The 21,404-nt window shown below is 37.0% G+C and overlaps 1 protein-coding gene and 1 long non-coding RNA gene across 7 annotated transcripts in view; one reads left to right on the forward strand and one right to left on the reverse strand.

Moving 5' to 3' along the window:
• Positions 1-1,419, reverse strand: part of MSANTD4 (Myb/SANT DNA binding domain containing 4 with coiled-coils) — a 40,287-nt gene extending 38,868 nt beyond the window's left edge. For 4 of the 6 annotated variants that reach the window (XM_049714117.1, XM_033413420.2, XM_049714115.1 and 1 more), the window contains exon 1: positions 1,278-1,419. The gene's annotated coding sequence lies outside the window, so the exon portion shown is untranslated. The other 2 variants (XM_004284008.3, XM_033413419.2) reach the window with 2 other exon arrangements.
• Positions 1,420-1,588: 169 nt separating this feature from the next.
• Positions 1,589-4,511, forward strand: LOC125965273 (uncharacterized). The gene is made up of 3 exons (XR_007478970.1): positions 1,589-1,670; positions 3,276-3,356; positions 4,400-4,511. It is a non-coding gene; the product is annotated as an uncharacterized LOC125965273 (long non-coding RNA).
• The last annotated feature ends 16,893 nt before the right edge of the window (positions 4,512-21,404 follow it).

A 21,404-nucleotide genomic window follows, 5' to 3' on the forward strand; every position in this document is an offset into this window, starting at 1 on the left:
AAGACAGTACCCAAATCAAAGCAAACGAGTTGAAATTTGGTAGCTATGCTTGCATGAAAAGAAACTAAGCTATGTTTCCAGGAATTTCTTTTTTCTCTCTTCTCCTTTACATTTTGGTACTCATGTAACAGCTTAGATTTTCATCATCCATTACCCAATAATTTACTCAAATATTTATCAAACTCCTACTATGTACCAGGCACATATTCTTGGTGCTGGGGCTAAACACCTCACAAAATATGAAAAGATGCCATTTTAGATGTCAAACACTATCCCTTTCATATTGGTTTTCTTCCCTATCTTTACAAAAGGGAATTTAGTAGTTGCAACCTCTAAAAATTCTTAGTTCTTCCATGCCCAATCACAGAGAACAGCCATTTTCCTGAAATCCCATTTCACAATAATTCTTTCCTGGTTGGAAATAGGTATAAGTAGTTCACTTAGGTAATCCTTGTGAAGATGGTGTACCACCAATGGCATATTATACCTGGGCAATTTTTTTCAAGGACTAATACTTAAGAATGAAGTTCCTAAATATTGCATGATAAGACAGAAGTAAGAGGTCTGAGTTAAATCAGGCAGTAAATTCTGGGTCCAAAATTTTTTTTTGGTAAACTCATTAGGCTGTTCAAGAAGAAAAACATCACAAAATCTACAAACTTCCCCCAACCCCCACCCCAATCCTCTTGGAAGTGTGCTCCCCACCTCCCACCAACCCCGCACCCCACAGTCGCCACCATATTCTTAGAGGAAATTAACCTTCCTGCCGAATAGGACGCTCTTCTCTATAAGCTGTGATAGGTAAATGATTAAAGTTTACTTAAGTGTCGCCGGTTATCATATTAATAAAATACCTCTCACTCCCCACCTCTTCCTTTGGAGCAGCTCCCCTTGGGAGAATCCAGGAAGGCTGAATTCCTGGGAGGTCAGTCAGTAGTAGGGGGCGCGCCCATGACTCTGCCACAGAGCAATGGCTGCACCTGGTAGGATGTGGGGCAAACTGGAAGAGTCCCCGCTCCGCATATTAAATTAGAGTCGCGACTGGGCGGCCGAAAAACCTTCGCAGCCTTGTTTCAGCGGCTTGGGCCCTCCCTACCCTCCCAGGTCAGGCGGCAGCTGCGACTGGTATTTCTCCTGAACGTCGTAGTCTGCTACGCCGCAGGGCCAGGTCCAGAGCCGGCAGCGGGGGGGCAGCTACCCGACGCTGCCACGCTAGCAACCACCGGCCGCGGAGCCTCCACTTCCCTAGCAACCTCCTCCACAACGCAACAGCTCACCTACGACGCTGGCGGAACCTCCCCACGCTCGCCTCTGGGGTATGTGGGGGTGGGGTGGCAAAAAGACGCTTCATTAATTCCCCGCCCACTGACTTCGCCCGCCTCCTGCCGCTAAGCCATTGGCTGGCGCGGCTGCCGCTCGTTTAACGAGGTTCGTCCATTGGCCCGGAGGATACTGCCATTCTGGCAGAGGGCCCGCCCTAGGTGTTCCTCACAAAGGAACGCGAGTCCCAAACCGTTCCGGGTTAGTGCCCTGGAATTCCGCCCCCTTGTGAGTCATGGCCTCCCGTTCAAGCTCAGTCTTTGGCGCACGGCTCTGTCAATCAAGAGCTCTAGGAAAGGATTGGCCCCTAGCAATCAGCCCGCAGCCTGTTCAGCAAGATTGGGACACAGGTTGCTCCGTCCCCAAACTCTACTCCTATCCTGACCCTTACCTGTTAAAAGGGCAAAGAGGAAGTGGGATCCTTGCGTTGCCCCAGCTGGTTCCTAGTCCAGCATCACCTTCTGCTCAGACAACTGTGACCTAGTTTGGCCTCAAAATCATTCCTCTGAGACTGCCCCTGGCAAAGCTCACTGGTGATTGTCTTACGGCTAAATCTAGGCATCATATCTCTGTCCTTATCTTACCTCCTCAAAAAATATTTGATTTGTTGACCTTTCTTCATTTGATTTACGTAATGCTTCTCCTGGTTTTCCTAACTCTCAGTCCTCTTCTCTATCCCCTTTGCAGTTGCCTCTTTCGCTGCCATCTCAGGTTACGGTGTTACTAATGGGTCCGTCTTTCCATTGCCTTTGTTCAGGCCTCTATTGAAATCCTGAATTACATCAGTAGCATTCTTACTGGTCTGTCAGTTATCCTGCCAGTACGACTGTAGTCCATTGTTCACACTGTAGCCAAGACAGGCTGCTTAAAGTTCTTTAGTGGAACCGCACTCATCTTATGATAAAGTATAAACTCTTTAAAAGAGTTTCTTCTGTTTTTCTCTCAGGCATATCTTTCATCAACATTCCTCCTCTTTCGTTTTCCTTCTTCCTTACTCCAATTACTTCCCTTCTGTCAGTTCCTAGATTTGACAGTGGCCTTGGGACTTAGTTTGCATTGCATTGTTTCCACCTGGAATGATTTCTCCCTGCCTATTCCCTGCTATGCCCAGAATTTGTTTTTAAAGTTGCTTTCTGAAGGAAGCCTTCCTTTCTCTCCATTCACACTACCTCCACTTCCAAGTTGTCCCTCTAATGTAGGTTTGCCAGATAAAAGACAGGATACTCAACTAAGTTTGAAGTTCAGATAAATAACAAATAATTTTTAGTGTAACTATGTCCCATTTAATATCTGACATCCTGTATTTTCATTTGCTAAATCTGGCAACCTACTCCAGCATGCTCCTACCTTTCCTCTGACAGCTCTTACCACACATTCTGTGCGGGCAGGTGTTTCTTGTTCACTGCTGAAATTTCTCTGCCTAGCGCAGTGCCTAAAATATAATAGTCGCTCAAAAAAGATTTGGTAAATAAATAATGGAATATTCTAGGTGAATCGTGAATACTTGCTCAATATTCCTGGAGGAACTCTCTTCCATAAAATAGAAGTACTTATGAAATAATCCTCTTTGAAATGTAACAATTAGTTTAGTCTTTCATATTTTTACCTATGACTTTGTGAAAGAAGCATGTCTATAACTTTGCCTAAGTAGAACAAAAAAAATTTTTTGCTTTTGGAAAAATATAAGAACTTGTATTTTATGTTTTGGGGTTTCGTTTATAGTGGATGTTTTTTGGGTGAGTGTAGTGAGAAGGCAAGAGAACTATCCATCCTTATTATGACCAGACTCTTTCTCTCTGACCCTTTCAGAATCTGTCTACTACTTGAATCTATTTATTTACTTCAGTAACAGGGTTAAGGCCTAGTAAGTCAGTAAGTATTAGGAACGTTCTGCTTTTATATCATGAACTCTTAAGCTTCCTCCAATTAACCTCATTCTCCTTGTTGATTGCAAGATCTTTTCCAGATACCCTCACTATTTTTTCTCATCTGTATTTTGTCTGGGTAGACATGGACCAACAAGGGAGAGGTGAAAGGTAATCCAAAATGCCTAATATTAGTACCTCATTACCAACCTGATAGTCTGCTTACTGATTTGATTTTTGTAATAGTAATTTCAGACTAGAGATTTGACCTAACATTTATTCTAGAACTGGGTTGTTCAACTGCAGTAGCCACTTGAACAAGCCTGATGAGCCCTTGAAATGTGGCTACGACAACTGAATAACTGAATTTTAGTTGTGTTTAATTTTAAATTTAAAAACTGATATTCAATTCAGTTACTACATAATGTCTATATATGTTTGGGAAACTTGAGCTTTGTGAATCTACTTTTTCAACTATAAATTTTTTGAAATCTAAGTACAGATTGAATATTTCTGATAAAATTAACATGTGAATTGAGATGTGCTGTAAGTGTAAAGTATATACAGGATTTCAAAGATTTAATATAAAAATGTAAAATGCCTCATTGATCATTTTCATATTGATTATATTGATAAGTTGAAATTATAATATTTTGCATAATTGGATCAAGGAAAATATATTATTAAAATTAATTTTACCTGTGAATTTTTTACTTTTTAAAATGAGACTAATAGGAAATTTAAACATATATGTGGTTGGCATTATATTTCTATTAGACAATGCTGTTCTAGACTGTGCCTGGCCACAATAAGAATATAATTGTTAACAAAAATCTTTCTATTTCATTGCTTATTATTTAACCAAAGGGAAAGAAAAAAATCACTTTTTCTTTCTTCCAGACACAGTTTAGTTAAGAAAAAAATAACCCAGTGAACACGTTATAACCTTTATTATATACCAACAGTTGCACTTAACTGTATCAATGCTGTTTTCAGTCTCCATTTTTGCCTTTGCACATGCTGTTTCTTCTTCCTTTGCACAGGTACTGCTTCCTCCTTGTCCTTACGACACACTCTTATTCCCCTTTAAAACCAACTCTTCCTTGACAATGTTAGAACAGATCTTTTCCTTTTTCGTATGAGTTTTACACCTATACATGTTCTATTTAGATATCATTCAGTATTGCTATTACCTTTTACCTTTTTATCTTCAGCACGTAGCACATTACCTGGCACTTAGTCTGACAAAATTATATTTGATGAATTGACCTGAAAACTGACAAAAGAAAACTCACTCTGTTTTTTCCTCTGTGATAATATTGCTTGCAATTTTCATCATCCATCAGGTAAGTTATAATGGTTTGTAAAATAACACTGAAAACTTTTCACCAGCAAATTTCATGTTTCTAAAAAATTTACATTGAATGGAAAGCCCATTTGTTTCCTGTAGAATTGTTTCAATTAATTTCCTTTAGATTTTGATTTTGTTATAACTGGGAAAAATAGGAAGTGTTAGAACACAAGCTATTTTTAAATGGTAATCATTATAGCAAGAGGTAGGGATGGAAAATTTTAGTTTCAAAGATCAGTTTGGTCAAATCTTGAGAAGTCAAATGGTTTCTGGCATTCCAACCAGCATCAGCTGTGGTTAGGTTGCCATTTTTATTTATGGTGGGAGGTTTGGTTTCTACTAGAATAGCCTATGAAATACTATAGGTCAATGGTTATTAGAAGAATCATTTAAAAATATATTTTTTAAAATATCATTCTGGGGCTTCCCTGGTGGCTCAGTGGTTAAGAATCCACCTGCCAATGCAGGGGACACAGATTCGAGCCCTGGTCCGGGAAGCTCCCACATGCCGCGGAGCAACTAAGCCCGTGCACCACAACTACTGAGCCTGCACTCTAGAGCCCGCGAGCCACAACTACTGAAGCCCGTGTGCCTAGAGCCCATGCTGCACAACAAGAGAAGCCACTGCAATGAGAGGCCTACGCACCGCAATGAAGAGTAGCCCCTGCTCTCTGCAACTAGAGAAAAGCCCGCATGCAGCAACGAAGACCCAACAAAGCCAAAAATAAAATAAATAATAAAATAAATAAATTTTAAAAAAAGAAAAGGAAGAAAGTGTAGAATTTAAAACATACACACACACACATATATTTATATATCTCATTCTGTTCTTCATTCCAGTACACCTATACATGGAGTTGCCCATGAAAGAATCAGATCAGTTGCAAATCTATTCTTATAATTTGGAATATGTGCCCTGGTGACTATCTATTTGGAGCTCATTTTTAAAAATCACTTTTGGTTTATCTCTCCTGTTTAACAGTCAGAGGCTTCTTGTTGAATAACAATTTTAGCACTTTTGTAGGATGACCACCTGTTTCTTTGAGTCCCCTGCAGAATGAGTTTTATTTATGCCAAATAGCCTATATTTTAACTACCCATCCCAAATACACCCTTAATATTTAGTGAAAATTGATCTAGCCTTTTTTACATCATGTATCAACAGAAAAACATATGCATAAATTTCATTTTAATAGTAAAGATTGATCATACTGTTTTCTCAGTTTGAGAAATTATTGTGACTTTTTATAACCTCTTGGTTGTGCTTATGTATGTGCATTCTTTATTTCCTTTTATAAGAATTTCAGAGATTTTTGTAGTTGGGAGCTCCAAACTCCAAGAATCACTGGCCAGTTCTCTTTCCTCAACTCATTTAAAAAATAAGTTTTGAAGACTGTTCTGTGCTAAGCACTGATCTAAGGGCTTCATTTACATTAATCTATTGGACTATTATGATAACCCTAAGTAGGAAGTCTACTGGTATTCCTCACATTTTTTAGATGAGGAAACTGAGGCAAAATGATGTTAAATATCTTTCCAAGTTTGCAGAATTAGTAAGTGGCAGAGCTGGAATTTAAACCCAGTTAGCCTAAATTTAAACCCCATGCTATAACATCACTCAAAATGGATGTGTATTCTTGAGTTCCTTTTATAAGAATCTCACAGATTTTTGGAGTTGGGAGCTCCAAACTCCAAAAATCACTGGCCAGTTCTCTTTCCTCAACTCATTTAAAAAATGTCTCCTTGCACTACTTGCAAGGAGATTGTTTTAAAGATGCCAAAACGTTTGAAAAGATTTTAGTGAAGTAGAGGGATAACAAAAGTGTCCCCACAAAACACTGTCTTTCTTCTAACATTTGTTGGGCTCTATTGTAAGCTCCTCAACGGCAGGGATCATGTCTTTCTTTTGCCCCCAGCACCTAGCAAAGACCTTGAATTCACAGTTTATTCCCAAACAAATTTAGATTTCAGGTTGTAGGATGGACAATGGTCATATAATTCCTCTGAACAGTAGCCTTAGTCAATGAATCTATCATTGGTTAGCAGCTGTCTGAAAGGTTTTTTAAAACTTTTTATTGGCGCATAGTTGATATACAATGTTGTATTAGTTTCAGGTGTACAGCAAAGTGAGTCAGTTATACATATACATACATCCACTCTTTTCTAGATTCTTTTCCCATATAGGCCATTACAGAGTACTAGGTAGAGTTCGCTGTGCTACACAGTGGGTCCTTATTAGTTATCTATTTTATATAAGCTTTTCTATACTACATTTCCCATTGCTTTTACTTCACTTCTTCACCAGTTTCCATGGAATGCCTTCTGCTAAACACCACAGCCTGTATTGTCTGTGAGAAAAGTTTGTTCTCGGTTCTTTTTCCTATTCACATTGTTTATTGGGAGTAATAGTGTCTGTGATCAATATGCAGTAACAATAATACAAATGTAAATAGGAACCTAAGTTGGAACTTGCCTTTGGTTACTCAACTTATTTAAATTTTTAAAGACAAGAGTAGTGGTTCCTGACAAGACTTTTTGGGGAAAATGCATTTCACAAGATCCAGAAATAAGCAGTGCCTCAAATTTTAACTTATCCCGCATTCACAAGCATACAACACTGTCTTTATACTATTTAACACATTACACCATACATATATATGCAAGTACAAGATATGAAAATACATATTTAAACCATAGTTAATAAGGTAGATAGGGGGATCCTAGTGATAAATCATTTTTCAAAATAACTTTTAACTTCATGAAAAGATCAATTAAAAGACTATTTTATTATCATGTTTTTATTTATAGTGTGTATCCTTTTATTTCTGTTCTCAAGATGTTATCTTTTAATCTCCATTTTCCAAAAGAGAAAGCATGTCCAGAGTTATTTGTGGCTTATCTAATAACTAATTAGTAGCTAATCTGAGACCACATCAGAAGTCTGCCAGCTCCTCCTCTAGGTTATTTCCACTATATTGTGTTCTACTTCAGAGTCATGTTCTGCCTGTTCAAATAGCATGTTCTTCTATATCAAATTATTTGGTTTCTCGAAAACTTCATGATTTGAGAATCAAAGACAAAAAACATAAAACAAAATAGACCCATGTTATGTCCTTTCTGAATTCCTTCCATTTCCATAATTCCCAGCTATAAAATGTAACAACTACTACAATTGCTGGACACTAACTAAATACTAGACACTATTAAGTACTTCACATGTATTATCTCTTTAAAGGGGTTTATAGTTAGGGAAAATGAGTCATAGAGTCTAGTTTAGTTTATATTGAGCTGTGTAGCTCTTTGTATATTTTGGAAATTAATGCCTTGTTGGTCACATCATTTGCAAATAGTTTCTCCCATTCTGTAGGTTGTCTTTTCATTTTGTTTATGGTTTCCTTTGCTGGGCAAAAGATTTTACATTTAATTAGGTCCCATTTGTTTATATTTGTTTTTATTTCCATCACTCTAGGAGACAGATACAAAAAGGTATTGCTGCAATTTGTATCAAACACTGTTCTGCCTATGTTTTCCTATAGAAGTTTTATAGTATCCGGTCTTTCTTAGCTTTTGAATCCATTTTGAGTTTATTTTTTTATATGGTATTAGAGAATATTTCAATTTCATTCTTTTACTCATAGCTGTCCAGTTTTTCCAGCTCATTTATTGAAGACACTGTCTTTTCTCCATTGTATATACTTGCCTCCTTTGTCATAGATTAATAGAACATAGGTGTGTGGGTTTATTTCTGGGATTTCTATCCTGTTCCATTGATCTATGTGCCTGTTTTTCTGCCAGTAACATAATGCCTTGATTACTGTAGCTTTGTTGTATAGTCTGAAGTCAGGAAACGTGATTCCTCCAGCTCCATTCTTCTTTCTCAAAATTGTTTTGGCTATTCAGGGTCTTTTGTGTCTCCATACAGATTAAAAATTTTTTTGTTCTAGTTCTGTGAGAAACGCCATTGGTAATTTGATAGGGATTGCATTGAATCTGTACATTGCCTTTGGGTAGTATATTTAACAATATTGATTCTTTCAATCCAAGAACATGGTATATCTTTCCATTTGTTTGTGTCATCCTCAATTTCGTTCATCAGCATCTTATAGTTTTCAGAATACAGAAACTTCTGCCTCATTAGGTAGGTTTATTCCTAGGTATTTTATATTTTTGATGCAATGGTAAATGGAATTCTTTCCTTAATTTCTCTTTCTGATAGTTTGTTTTTAGCATATAGAAATGCACAGATTTCTGTATATTAATTTTGTATCCTGCAACTTTACCAAATTCATTGATGAGCTCTAATAGCAATAGTTTTCTGGTGGCATCTTCAGAATTTTCTATGCATAGTATCATGTCATCTACAAACAGTGACACTTTTTTTCTTCATATCTTTAAAGTTTTTTTTTAAAGAAATAAATACATTTAAATTTTCTTCACAGTTCTGCTTACAGTATCACTTCACAACCAATTATTCCCCTTCCCCTCCCTGAATCCTCAATTTGCTCATATTCACAATGCCTTCCGAAAATACTAAACATTTAGCATAAAGCTTGGAGGAGACATGAAATGGAATGAACAATGAAGGCTGGGGGAACGGGGAATTAAGGATTATCTACACACCTACCTACTAATTTGCCTGTCTCCCCACCCTCCTTTGTTTTTTTTGAATTTTTATTGGAGTATAGTTGATTTACAATGTTGTGTTAGTTTCAGGTGTACAGCAAAGTAAATCTGTTATATATATACATATATCCACTCAATTTTAGGTTCTTTTCCCATATAGGCCATTATAGAGTATTAAGTAGAGTTCCCTATGCTATACAGTAGGTCCTTATTAGTTATCTATTCAATATTTCATATATAGTAGTGTGTATATATCAATCCCAATCTCCCAATTTATCCCTCCCCTTCTTTCCCCCACTGGTAACCATAAGTTTGTTCTCTACATCTGTGACTCTGTTTCTAATTTGTAAATAGTTCATTTGTACCATTGTGATATCATATGATATTTGCCCTTCACTGTCTGAATTACTTCACTCAGTATGACAATCTCTAGGTCCACCCATGTTGCTGCAAATGGCATTATTTCGTTCTTTTTCATGGCTGAGTAATAGTCCATTGTATATATGTACCACATCTTCTTTATCACATTATTTGTGATAAAGAATGGACATTTAGGTTGCTTCCACATCGTCGATGTCGATGGACATTTAGGTTGCTTCCACATCGTGGCTATTGTAAATAGTGCTGCAATGAAACTGGGGTGCATGTACGTTTTCGAATTATGGTTTTCTCCAGATATATGCCCAGGAGTGGGATTGCTGGATGATATGGTACCTCTGTTTTCAGTTTTTAAAAGAACCTCCATACTGTCCTCCATAGTGGCTGTACCAGTTTACATTCCAAACAACAGTTTAGGAGGGTTCCCTTTTCTCCACACCCTCGTCAGCATTTATCATTTGTAGACATTTTTTGGGGGGGGGGCGGGTATGCGAGCCTCACTGTTGTGGCCTCTCCCGTTGCGGAGCACAGGCTCCGGACGTGCAGGCTCAGCAGCCGTGGCTCACGGGCCCAGCCGCTTCACGGCATGTGGGATCTTACCAGACCGGGGCATGAACCCGTATCCCCTGCATTGGCAGGCGGACTCTCAACCACTGCGCCACCAGGGAAGCCCCATTTGTAGACATTTTGATGATAGCTGTTTTAAACAGTGTGAGGTGATACCGCATTGTAGTTTTTATTTGCATTTCTCTAGTAATTAGCGATATTGAGTAACTTATCATGTGCTTTTTAAGCCATCTGTTTGTCTTCTTTGGAAAAATGTCTATTTAGATCTTCCACCCATTTTTTGATTGGGTTTTTGTTTTTTTTGATATTGAGCTGCATGAGCTGTTTGCATATTTTGAAAATTAATCCATTGTCAGTTGCTTCATTTGCAAATATTTTCTCCCATTCTGTGGGCTGTGGTTTTCTTTTGTTTGTGGTTTCCTTTGCTGTATAAAGGCTTTTAGGTTTAATTAGGTCTCCTTTGTTTATTTATGTTTTGATTTTTATTTCCCCAGGGGGTGGATCATGAAAGATCTTGCTGCGATTTATGTCAAAGAGTGTTCTGCCTATGTTTTCCTTTAAGAGTTTTATAGTACCCAGGCTTACAGTTAGGTTTTTAATCCATTTTGAGTTTGTTTTTGTATATGGTATTAGAGAATGTTCTAATTTCATTCTTTTACATTTAGCTGTCCAGTTTTCCCAGTACTGCTTATTGAAGAGACTGTCTTTTCTCCATTGTATATTCTTGCCTCCTTCGTCATTGATTAGGTGTCCATTGGTGCATGGATTTATCTCTAGGATTTCTATCCTGTTCCACTGATCTATATTCCTGGTTTTGTGCCAGTACCATACCGTTTTGATTACTGTACCTTTGTATTATAGTCTGAAGTCAGGGAGCCTGATTCCTCCATGTCTGTTTTCCTTTCTCAAGATCGCTTTGGCTATTTGTGGTCTTCTGTGTTTCCATGCAAACTGTAAAGTTTTTTGCTCTAACCATGATAGTTTTACTTCTTCCTTTCCAATATGAATTCCTTTTATTTGTTCTTCCTCTCCGATTACTGTAGCTAGGACTTCCAGATCTATGTTGAATAAAAGTGACGAGGGTGGACATCTTTGTCTTGTTCCTGATCTTAGAGGGAATGCTTTCAGCTTTTCATCCCTGAGTATGATGTTAGCTGTGGGTTTGTCATATATGACCTTTATTACGTTGAGGTATGTTCCCTCTATGCCCATTTTCTGGAGTTCATTATCATAAATGGATGTTGAATTTTATCAAAACCTTTTTCTGCATCTATCTAGATGATCAAATTGTTTTTATCTTTCAATTTGTTAATGTGGTGTATTAATTTTCAGATATTGAAAAATCCTTGCACCCCTGGGATAAATCCCACTGGATCATGGTGGGTGATCCTTTTAATGTATTGTTGGATTTGATTTGCTAGTAATTTGTTGAGGATTTTTGTATCAGTTGGCCTGGAATTTTCTATTTTGTGTTTTATCTTTGTCTAGTTTTGGTATCGAGGTGACGGGGGCCTCATGGAATGAGTTCACATGTGTTCCTTCATGTGTATTTTTTTTTTTTTTTGGAATATTTTCAGAAGGATAGGTTTTAACTCTTCTCTAAATGTTTGGTAGAATTCACCTGTGAAGCCATCTGGTCCTGGACTTTTGTTTGTTGGGAGTTTCTAAATTACTGATTCAATTTCAGTACTGGCAATTGGTCTGTTCATATTTTCTATCTTCCTGTTTCAGCCTTAAGAGATTGTACCTTTCTAAGAATTTGTCCATTTCTTCTTGGTTGTCCTTTTTACTGGTGTATAGTTGCTCATAGTAGTCTTACGATCCCTTGTATTTCCATGGTGTCAGTTGTCCCTTCTCCTTTTTCATTTCTGATTTTATTCATCTGGACCCTCTCCCTTTTTTTCTTGATGTGTCTGCCCTATGGTTTATCAATTTTGTTTATCTTTTTAAAGAGCCAGGTTTTAGTTTCATTGATCTTTTCTATTGTTGTCTTAGTCTCTATTTCATTTATTATATCTCTGATCTTTATGATTTCTTTTCTTCTGCTAACTATGGGTTTTGTTTGTTTTTTCTCTAGTTGCTTTAGGTGTAAGTTTAGGTTGTTTATTTGAGATTTTTCTAGTTTCCTGAGGTAAGCTTGTATCTCTATAAACTTCCCTCTCAGAACTGCTTTTGCTGCATCCCATAGGTTTTGGATTGTCTTGTTTTTGTTTCATTTGTCTCTAGGTATTTTTTGAGTTCTTCTTTGATTTCTTCAGTGATCCATTGGTTGTTTAGTAGCATACTGTTTAGCCTCCACGTGTTTGTGTTTTTTGCAGTTTTTTTTCTTGTAGTTGGTTTCTAGCCTCATAGTGTTAAGGTCGGAAAAGATGTTTGATATGACTTCAATTTTCTTAAATTTCCTGAGGCTTGCTTAGTGGTCCAGCATGTGGTCTATCTGTGAGAATGTTCCATGTGCACTTGAAAAGGATGTGTATTCTGCTGCTTCCAGATGGAATGCTCTATAAATATCAATTAAGTCCATCTGGTTTAAAGTTTGAATTCAGGCCTGTGTTTCCTTATTGATTTTCTGTCTGGATGACCTGTCCATTGATGTAAGTGGAGTGATGAAATACCCAACTATTATTGTGTTACTGTCGATTTCTCCTTTATGTCTGTTAACATTTGCCTTATATATGGGGGTGCTCCTATGTTGCATGCATATTTACAATTGTTATATTTTTTTCTTGGGTTGATCCTTTACTCATTATGTAGTGTCCTTCTTTGTGTCTTGTAACAGTCTGTATTTTAAAGTCTATTTTGTTTGATATAAATATTGCTACTCTGCCCTTCTTTTGATTTCCATTTGCACGAATAACTTTTTCCAACCCCTCACTTTCATTCTGTGTGTGTCTCTAGATCTGAAGTCATTCTCTTGTAGGCAACATATATACAGGTCTTGTTTTTGTATCCAGTCAACCTGTGTATGTCTTTTGGTTGAAGCATTTAGTCCATTTACATTTAACTATTGATATGTGTGTTCTTATCACCATTTTGTTAATTGTTTTGGATTTGTTTTTGTAGGTCTTTTGTTCATCTTTCTACTTTTGTTCTCTTTTCTTCTGATTTGATGACTATCTTTAGTGTTATATCTGGATTCCTTTTTCTTTTTTGTGTGTATATCTACCATAGATATTTGTCTTGTGGTTACCATGAGGTTTCAGTATAAGAGTCTCTCTCTCTCTCTCTCTATATATATATATACACATATATATATATGCACACATATATGTACACACACATACGTGATTGTGTTAAGTTGCTGATCTCTTAATTTCAAATGCATTTAAAATATACTCCGTTTGTACTCTCCTCCACTCATGATTACTGTTTTTGATATCATATTTACATCTAATTATTTTGTATACTATATCTAATTATATCCCTTAGCTACCTATTGTGTATACAGATGAGTTTACTACTTTTGTCTTTTAAGCTCCCTGCTAATTTGTGTGTGGATGATTCCCTACCTTTACTGTATGTTTGCCTTTACTGGTGAGCTTTTTCATTCCATAATTTTCTTGTTTCTAGTTGTGACCTTTTCTTTTTCACCTTGAAAATTTCCTTTAATATTTTTTATAAAGGTGGTTTAGTGGTGCTGAAATCGTTTAGCTTTTGCTTGTCTGTAAAGCTTTTGATTTCTCCATCAAATTTGAAGGAGAGCCTTGCTGGATAGAGTATTCTTGGTTGTAGGTTTTCCCTTTCATCTCTTTAAATATACTATGCCATTCTCTTCTGGCCTGCAGAGTTTCCGCTGAAAAGTCAACTGATAGCCTTATGGAATTCCCTTGTATATTATTTGTTGCTTTTCCCTTGTTGCATTTAATAGTCTCTCTTTATCTTTAATTTTCATCATTTTGATTATAAGGTGACTTGGGATGTCTTTGAATTAATCCTGTATGGGATTCTCTGCACTTCCCAGACTTGGGTGACTGTTTCCTTTCCCATGTTAGGGACATTTTCAGCTATTATCTATTCAAATATTTTCCCAGGCCCTTTCTCTCTATCTTCTCTTTCTGGGACCCCTATAATGCAAATATTAGTGTGCTTGATGTTGTCCCAGAGGTCTCTTAAACTGTCCTCATTTCTTTCATTCATTTTTCTTTTCTCTGTTCTGCAGTAGTGATTTCCACTACTCTGTCTTCCAGCTCAATGATCCATTCTTCTGCATCATTTAGTCTATTACTGATTCCTTCTTGTGTATTTTTCATTCCAGTTGTTGTATTCTTCAACTCTGTTTGGTTGCTCCTTATATTTTCTATCTCATTGTTAAAAACTTCTAACTTCCCACTCTGTCCATCCATTCTTCTCCTGAGTTCTTTGATCATCTTTGTGATCATTATGCTTTCTTGGGTAGACACTTAGTTCTTCTTCTGGGGTTTTATCTTGCTCTTTCATCTGGAACATAGTCCTCTGCCACCTCATGTTATCCAAGTTGCTGTTTGTATTTTTATGTATGTGGTAGGTTAGTTACATTTCTCAACCTTGGAGAAGTTGTTCTTTGTAGGAGATCCTATGTGTCCCAGCAGTACACTCCCTTGTTTTCACACATGGGCCAGGGACGAGCTCTTTCCAGGGTAGGTTCTGGCCTGCTTTGTGTTCTGCAGGCTGTGGGATTGTACTTTTATTACTTCTGGTGTCTGCCCCCTGGTGGGCAGGGCTGTTCTAGATGCTTGTGCATGCTTCCTGGTTAGAGGGGGTCAGTGCCTGCCCACTGGTGGATGGAGTTTGGCCTTGGCCCTCTGGTGGGCAGGGCTGTGTCTAAGGTCATGTCCTGAGGTGGCTGTTGGCTCAGAATGTCTTTAGGCAGCCTGTCTGCTGATGGGTGTAGTTGTGTCCCCACCCAGATAGTTGTTTTGCCTGAGGCATCCCAGCACTGGAGACTACAGGCTGTTGGATGTGGCTCGGTTTTGGTACTAATGACCCAGTATGTCAGCCACCAGGAGGTTTCACACAGATAAATACTCCCTAATATGTCCCTCACCAGTGTCTATGTCCCCAGGGTGAGCCACAGACTCCCCAGGAGACCCTCCAACGGTAGCAGGTAGCTCTGATCCAGGCTCCCACCAAATTACTGCTTTTGCTCTTGGTTCCTGTGTAGGTGAGATTTCGTGGGCATTCTTTAAGAATGAAGTCTCTATTTCCCTCAGTCCCTTGGAGTGCCTCCAATTAAGCCCCACTGGCCTTCAAAGCCATATGGGGTCTCCTCTTCCTGGTGCTGGACTCTCAAGATGGGGAGCCTGATATGGGCCTAAGAACTCTTATTCCTATGGGAGAACATCTGCAATATAACTGTTCTCCAATCTGTGGGTTGCCTACCTGGGGTTTATGGGATTTGATCATATCACAAGTCCACACCTCCTACCTGTTTCATTGTTCTTTCTTTATGTCTTTAGTTGTAGATCTTTACTGGTAAGTTTCAGTCTCTTTCATTGATGGTTGTTCTGCACCTTTTTGTGATCTTGGTATACTCGTGGGAGGAGGCGAGCTCAGGGTCTTTCTACTCCACCTTCTTTGCTGCTCACTCCTCAGACCAAATGTTTTGTTGACATCTTCAACTTTTCTTGTTCACACCCTATGTCCCATCCATCAGGAATTCTTGTAGGCTCTCCCTTCAGAAAATAACCAGAATTACCACTTCTTCTGCTTCTACCTCGGCCACAATCATATCCAATATGGATTATTGTAATAGCCTCTTGATTATTCTCTCTGCTTCTACTCTTCCACCCCTGCAATCTGTTCCCAATACAACATCTAGAGTGACATCATTAAGATAAATATAGATCAGATCATCTCATTTTCCTGCTCAAAACCTTCCAATGGCTCCAAATTTCTCTAAGAAAACCAAAGCCCATACAGTGGACCTGTTCCCTCTTATCTTTCTGACCTCCTCTCTTACTATTCTCCCCTTCACTCACTCACCAAAGGTAGTTCCTCCTGAGGGCTTTTACACTGGCTGTTTCCTTTGGTTGGAATATTCTTCCCCAAGCTTTCTGTATGGCTATATCCCTCTCCACCTTCAAAGCTAAGTTCAAATGTCACCTTCTCAATAACACTTATTCTAATACTCTGTTTAAACCTACAACCATCCCACTTCCCCTAAAGCCTCCAACCCCTCACACTCTGCTCTTCCTTTACCCATGGCACTGCTCAACTTCTAACATACTATATAGTTATATTTTATATCTCCCTCTAATATGCTTTAATTTCTGTTAAGGCCAGGGTTCTTTGTCTATTGTTTCACTGATATATCTCAAGTACTTAATACCTGGTACATCATGGGTGCCTAATAGATATTTTTTGAATAACTAAATGAAGTTTTAGAAACTGCATATTTTACCTGTATCGCTGTCAGAACCAATGCCAAAATAAATTTAAATACATTATAGAACAGTTTGATAATCAACATTAACTGTTCCAGGTGACAAATTAATTTTCTGAAGGTAAATCATATCTTAACACCAGTTCCAGGTCAAATTGTCAAGAAAGATTAATTACCCTTTCTCCCTCTACTAGTCTTCCCTCCTTATCTTATTTTTCTTACCTATATCCCATTTTGAAAGAAATCTGCTACATAAACTAACTCCTTCTAGCATATTAGTCCATAAAGGCTTGAAGTAGGTACTTCATCAGGAAAATGCCTATAATTTCTTTATTTTCAAAATTCATAGTTTTCTTAAACAAATGTTTTTTGTCTTATACATTTAGTTGTCTTGTGTTTGTGAATATTTGAGAGATTTAAACATCAATTTTTCAATGTGGAATTATTTTTATTTGAACAAGTCATTCCTCTTTCACTCTTAATTCCCTTCACTAGGAATTTGGTTTAGGGAGCCAGAGGGCTCAATCACTAAGCTATTTAGCATCTTAGTGGCTCAGTTTCTTCCTCTGAAAGATACAAATATTAGTAGTGTCATCATCACAGGATCATTGTGAGAATTCAGTGTGTTAACATATATAGAACCCATTGAATAGTGCTAGGCCTATAATAGCACCATATGAGGGTTAGTTTTTATTATTGATACCCCAATTTTGAAATTTAAGTTGTATATTTATTTATAAATATAATTCTGTGGATTTTTAGCTTAGGGTATGGATTTAAAGTTAAAGAGAACAGGATGACATAACACAATTTTAAAATGGTAGCTTTGCTCAGTGATCTAACAAGTAAATTACTTAATATTACATAAATCAATATATACTATACTTAATGCTTACCTGCTTCTTTCCTTATTTCATCCTAAAGTTTCTGAGGGCTAGAATGGGAGAAAATATTTGCAAATGAAGTAATTGACAAAAGATTAATCTCCAAAATATACAAGCAGCTCATGCAGGTCAATATCAAAAAAACAAACAGCCCAGTCAAAAAATGGGTGGAAGACCTAAATAGACATTTCTCCAAAGAAGACATACAGATGGCCAGCAAACACATGAAAGTATGCTCAACATCATTAATTATTAGAGAAATGAAAATCAAAACTACAATAAGGTATCACCTCACACTGTTCAGAATGGCCATCATCAAAAAATCTAGAAAGAATAAATTCTGGAGAGGGTGTGGAGAAAAGGGAACCCTCTTACACTGTTGGTAGGAATGTAAATTGATATAGCCACTATGGAGAACAGTATGGACATTCCTTAAAAAAACCTAAAAATAGAACTACCATATGACCCAGCAATCCCACTCCTGGACATATACCCAGAGAAAATCATAATTCAGAAAGATACATGCACCCTAATGTGCATTGCAACACTATTTACAATCACCAGGACATGGAAGCCACATAAATGTCCATTGACAAAGGAATGGATAAAGAAGATGTGGTACATATATACAATGGAATATTACTCAGCCATTAAAAGGAATGAAATTGTGCCATTTGCAGAGACACGGATGGACCTCATAAAGAGTGAAGTAAGTCAGAAAGAGAAAAACATATATATGTATATATATGTATAATATTGCTTATAATATATATGTTTATATGTTTATAATATTGCTTATAATATATATTGCTTATAATATATGTGTATAATATTGCTTATATGTAGAATCTAGAAAAATGATACAGATGAACTTATTTGCAAGGCAGAAATAGAGACACAGATGTAGAGAACAAACATGGATTCCAAGGGTGGGGAAGAAGGGGGATGAACTGGGAGATTGGGATTGACATATATACACTATTATATATAAAATAGATAATTAATGAGAACCTGCTGTATGGCACAGAGAACTCTACTCAGTACTCTGTGGTCACCTAAATGGGAAGGAAATCCAAAAAAATATAGGGGATATATATATATATATATATATATAGCTAATTCACTTTGCCATACAGCAGAAACTAACACAACATTGTAAAGCAACTATACTCCAATAAAAATTAATTAAAAAATAAAGTTTCTGAGGACAAGAACTGCTCTAATTAAAATTACAGGGGTCCCAAAGTACCTAACAGAATACAGTCCATCCAGTGGGTGCTTATTAAACATTTAATGATAATATTTCAGGATTCTCAAAAACACTATTTAATGTTTTGTTCTGATATTTTGGTAAAGTAACTTGCACTTTTGACCATCATGTCTTTCTAGTAGTAGAGACTGCATATACAAATGGTATTTGCAAGGTTAAATCTATTTAAAACCAAGGACTCACTTCATCTTTCCTCTGAATATTTTATCCCTTAACAACTAAATGCAAAGACAACATAGATGTGTAGCTCTGCTGTTTCAAAGCTTAGTGGATTTTTGTTTGATTACTATATTGATCTAATTTTTTAATGAAAATTTGTGTGGCCTGCTTGCTGAAATATTTTTCATAAATGGAATAAACTCAGTGCACTGTTTTCTTTCTTTCCCTTTTTATTCTCGTTCCTTTTAAACCATGTTAGAAAGGCAAATCAAAGAAGAAACTTCTTATTCAGTCCCTTAGGCTGTATAAGGCCTCAAGCACAGCCATATAATACTCTCAAGGCAAGCCCAGTTCTATAACTTGATATAATAGATGATTCTCTAGTTGGAGTAGCAAGTGCTAAAAGAGGAATTGCCATACAGAAAACCATCTACAGGCAGTCAGAAACCTTTAAATGTGATGTCCCTAAGGCTTTAGGAGAAAGATTGTATCTACTGGAAATTTCAGAATGAAGAGGGGTAAGTCATGGGGAGTCCTTTTCCCTGCACCTATAGACTGTGGGACTGTCAAATAGACACTAAAATTAAAAGTCTCAAAGAAATATGTTGTGTGTTTGTGGGGTGGAGTAGAGGGAAACAACAACGGCTGCCCTAACCTCTGGGAGCTCTTCTGGCACTGTGACTGACTGTGGGCAGGATTCAAGTTTCCACTAACCAAGCTCAAGGGAAACTTATATAGAAAAAAAGGACTATAAGAAAAGTTAAAATATGAGGTTATCCTTTTCAGGACCCTCTGGTAAAGAGAGGGTCTGCCTCTGACCCATCATGAGCAATAACAAGTAGTGGGAGTAAAGGGTGATAGCAGTAGTTATAGAAGTGACAAGGCTGATATTAGTGATATAGGCAGCAAAATGCCCAGTCCTCCCTCCAAGATAGATATCAAACAGCAGATTCCAATGAAAACTTCTAGACATAAAGAATAATAATAGGTACTCTATATACATTTCTTATTCATCACACTCTAATCATATAGATATCATAATCTTCATTTTATGAGTTAAAAGGTGAGTAAACTGAGGTGTAGACAGTTGTATACTTTGTCTGAAGACACACAACTAGTAAGATGAGCAGCTCAGGATAGGACCTAGAACTATTTTTTTGAAAACACACTGCCTCTCTATAAAAGTTTTTATTAATCAGATTATTAAATTGACTAGAACACTTAATTCCAAGACACCATAGTTGGAAGTAGCATAGTTGTGAAACTTTATTTGATCAATGTTTCTACTTTATTACTAGAAAAAATTTAATCTTTGTTCAACATTATAAGGTTATTATCCATCTGAATTATTGAAAAGTGAGCCCTTCTGTCATTAACTAAAGTGTCTCAAAGTTTGAGAATGATTGAAATACACTATTGACCAACTCTACAGAATGAGTCACTCAGCTGACTATAAATTAGAAATATGCTTGCTCTATAGAAAGAAAAACAGCCAATACAATTTTATTGCTACTTTGATTTCTCATTTGCTTTTCTATTATTCAGAGAAGCACAATTGATTTTTATTTCCTCTTTCAAATTACCTTAGTCAAGAAACAATGAACCATAGAATTCCTTTAAGGCTTTGTGACTCGGTCAAACAGTTAGAAAATTATTTTGATAACTTAAAAATGTAGTATGCTTTCTAATCATATAGAACAAAAATGTATATTTGGAATGAAAAATGCTAATATTGCTTAAAAGATTGTTATTAAAATAACATAGGATAATTTCTATGTTTAATAAAAGATATTCCACCTAAATTGAAAGCTACCACAAAGGGAATACAGTGACCAAATCTCAAATATCTCAGCTTATAATTGGAAAGAACAATCATGAGGTAATGAAAACTTATATACATGGGCAAACACAAACTAGTAATATAGACACATAGACATTGTTCATGGAACAATAATAATATCTTGCCTCCTCAACACTTTCACCTATTTATCTTCTTTTAACATCAAGGCAAGTATATGAGGTAGATAGACAAGGATTGGTATTCCCATCTTCTAGAGGTGGACCTCTTCATTCACTGGATTACTAAAAGACAAATGGAATAAGACCCTATTTTGTTTATCTATTGCTATGTAACAAAACATCCCCAAATTTACCGGTTTAGAACCACCATTGCATCTGCCACTCCCCTCCCATTTTGTGGATGAGGAATTTCAGAAGTGTTTGGCTTGTGGTTTGTTTCTGATCTGTGAAGCATCAGCTGGGCCAGCAGGTGAGGGTTCAACTTCCAAAATGGTTTCTTCATATACATGTCTGCCACCTCAGTGCTTCATGGTGTCTTTCCATCTCCACATCACATTTTATCCTCCAGGACCTCTCTAGGTATAGACTTCTCACACACTTAGTAGTATCAGGGTGGTCACACTTCTTATATAGTGGCTGCCTTGCAAGAGGCAGAAGTGGAAGCTGCCATGCCAGTTAAGGGTTATGGCTAGAACTGGCATGATAACACTGCTTCTGCTGGTTTTCTTATTGTTGTGGTTGGAGATTTTTGTTTGTTTTGGTTTTGGTCAAGGTAGTCACAGGACCTGCCCAGATTCAAGGAGGAGGACAAATAGACTCCCTCTCT

The sequence above is a fragment of the Orcinus orca genome, chromosome 8 (assembly GCF_937001465.1).
Source record: "Orcinus orca chromosome 8, mOrcOrc1.1, whole genome shotgun sequence".
Lineage (NCBI taxonomy): Eukaryota > Metazoa > Chordata > Mammalia > Artiodactyla > Delphinidae > Orcinus > Orcinus orca.